The following is a 3,536-nucleotide window of genomic DNA, read 5'->3' as shown; positions in this document are numbered from 1 at the left end:
AGACAATCACATAAAATGTTATTTATTTTAATTTATATGCTTGAAAAACTCAAATAATAACTTTTGATAACGCAATTGAATCTATATTGTTTAATATATTTAAGTCTTTTATATCTCATTGAGTTTAAGATAAATTTCATATCAGAATCTCATTTCTTATTGACTCCGATAATTAAAAAAAAAAACCTCTTGATAAAAAATATATCAATGCTCTTCAATAAAGATCTTATATGTCAATTATATAAAATAAAGCACGCAAAATAATAAATTATTATTATAATCAAGAAAAAGTATTTTTTTATATTTTTTATCTTTTATCAATTACATTTAATATAAAAATATAAAAATATAAAAATATATACATTAAAATAACACAAATAAATTTTAAAATACAGTAAAAATGGTGTAATTCTTGTCCTTGACGGGATGTATAATAAATATGAGTTGTTTTAGCTTTTCACCAGCTATAAAAAGAGAAGAAGATGCCACATGTTTGACTTTTTATTGTTGTAGGAGATAATATATTTTCCGCAACCTGTAAAAAATAAAATAATAAATTCAAAAATTAAAAAAACTTCTTGTAAAATACAGAAAACAGAAATAAAAACAAGTAAACAACTAAAAAACAATCAATTTGCAAAAAAATTGTTCCAATAGAAGATTATTTAATACTTATTATCCATGTTATGCAAATTTTCATATAAGAAGGATTTTTTGTGAAATTTAAAGATAGGTTTAATTATTATATTGGTCTTTATAATTTTACTAAATTTTTAATCAGGTCTCTGTATTTTTTTTAGTTAGGTTCTTAAACTATATCAGATTTTGTAACTAAATTTCTATCGTCACAAAAATATTGAAATCAACTGAATATTCGATTAAACAAAATATAATATTCAGTTAAGTGTTAAGTATATTCGTTTTGTTTAACAAAATATTCCGTTAATTCTAAAGTTTTTGTCACGGCATGAACTTAACTTCAAAATCTGATATGATATAAGAATAAAAAGAAAAAAAAATATAAGGACCTAATCGAAGATTTAGTAAAATTATAAAGACCGATAAAATAATCAAACCTTAAAGATATTGATTTTTTTAGAATTTTTTCAGAATAAGGCGGTACAATAAAAAATCGCTATGTGATATTTCAATTTTTTTAAATTGAAGTCAGAAATTATTGGATGAATTTTTTTACAAAAAATAAAATAAGAAATCGCTGATATGATTTCTATTTTTTAACTTTAAAATTAGAAATCGTTGGGTAAAATTTTTGTTTCTTAATTAATATCAGAAATCGCTGGGTGAGATCTTTCTTGTTTGAGAAAAAAATTAAAATTAAAATTTGTTAGGTGAAATTTCTATTTCTTAGAAAAAGTTAAAATAAACAATTATTGGATAAAAGTTTTTACTTTTTTCATAAACATATAATAAAAAATTAGGACAAATCATCTCAATAAACTAATTGCAAACTAACATTATCTAGGTGTCCCAAACTAAAAAATACAACGTCAAAGTTTCGAAGCACATTTCTATATAAATTGAATTGTGTCAATTCGATTTAATGAAACACGTAATAAATCGAATTTATTGGATTCGAATTAGATGAAAAACGTTATTGAATGAAAATCAAATCAAATGGATTCAAATTGATATTTTTTTACTAAATCAAAACAAATGAATTCGATTTGAAGATGAACGTAAATTAAAACATATGGATTCAATTTGTAAATGAACGTAAATCGAATCTTATGAATTCGATTTATCCATGCACGTACGTTATGGTAAATCGAACCTAATAGTTTCGATTTACTGTGTTTTGTACTATATGAATAATTCGAAAACATATAATTCGATTTATAGAGCACTGAGGTATATAAAAACGAGCTCAACACGAAATTTTGTAGAAGAGTGAGATTCACAATGGCTAGTGATGAGGGTTTTTTAGCTCTTGTGCACTATAGAGAGTCCATTAAATAAAAAACGCGATCAGGAATTAAGTTTACTGATAAGGACCCGCTGAGTGTTTTTCTCAAACCTTCGACTAGTTTTGCTGAGTTTAAGAATACTATACTCCAAAGACTAGGATTGCAAGGCGTGAAACGGGTAGAGAAGTTGTTCTATAGAAACCCGATTTCTGTGTTACACGATGATGTCAAGTATGATTCATTTGTTATAGCAGTGACGAAGATTTTCAGGTGCTATTCCATTGTCGCCATCAGTTTCCCGAGGTGAGGACTCTGGAGCTGTTGGCAAAACTTGTGGATGTGGTATAAGATTCTGAAGGTTCGAATAGGAATCCCCACTCCATAGGACATCCAGCCTGCTCTAATTTCATGCCTGTTAGTTCTTTGTCAGTTGTGTCGGTGATTGCACCTGAGCCAAATTTAGTAGCTTCACCATCCTTTGCAGTTAAGCTGAACTGCAGTTGTGAATGTTGGGAATAAAGAGTATGACCACAATCCAATCAATCATGTGTCAAATAATTTGTTTATTGTTATTATATTAAAATGTTAATATAATAAGGTCCTTGATTAAATTTAAAAATTTATCATTGTGATAGTGATCATAATATTGAGAGATAAATCTTTTATAATTTAATCTAAATTGTTCTTGATCATTGGATTATTAAAAAGACATTAATAATCCGGAAAGACCATTATATATATAATGGTCTTCATTGGATGAAGATTAATATATCTCATTTATTAAATTATATATATAGATGGTGCATATAGAGATATGACCATTGAACTGACTCACTCTGAGAATTCCTAATGGTTATAATTACCGTATATTTGTCAATAGGATATTCTCAAGATGAACATAGTAATAGAGTTTCCTTTGACCTGCGACTGTCAAAGTAATTAACAATGTATTTATTATACTTTGATTCCGGACACCTAATACCCTAAGGTACTAGTTGAATGGATATTGGGTATGATTTAAATACTTGTAGAATTAATGATTAGTCAATAAGGAATCCATCAACTCTCGGTAAAGAGTTTGAGCTCTGTGATTATAATGACTGAGATGAATAAAACCTTGACCAAGGGGATTGAATAAATGAAGAAATGAGTTTCTTAAGTCATTCACAATTCATTATAATAATGGTAACAAGTTAGAGTTTGACAATTAAACCATACTCTAACGGTCAACCAAGAGCTAGAAAGATGGAAGGAATTATACTTTGTTCTTCTGAGGTTCTTAGTAAAAATATATTACTTCATACTATCGGGTCGTCGAGGAGTGTTGTTAGACGCCAACCTTGATTAGTAAATTTAGTATGACTAATTTACTACCCGCTTAGTATTGAACCTATGGGGTCACACACTAACGAGTGTTCTAATCTTTGCTGTAGAATTATTTAATTATTATTTTGATTTGATCAAATAAATAATTATATTAATTCAAATGGAATATTATTATATTCTTTGCTAGCTCCAAGAATATAATAATAGTATGATAATTGAGAATATTAAATGAGATTTGAGAATAATTAGTTATTCTATTTCTAAATTTGGATGAGATCTTAACTG

The sequence above is a fragment of the Arachis hypogaea genome, chromosome 5 (assembly GCF_003086295.3).
Source record: "Arachis hypogaea cultivar Tifrunner chromosome 5, arahy.Tifrunner.gnm2.J5K5, whole genome shotgun sequence".
Taxonomy (NCBI): Eukaryota; Viridiplantae; Streptophyta; class Magnoliopsida; order Fabales; family Fabaceae; genus Arachis; species Arachis hypogaea.
Note: the sequence above shows the minus strand (reverse complement) of the source record.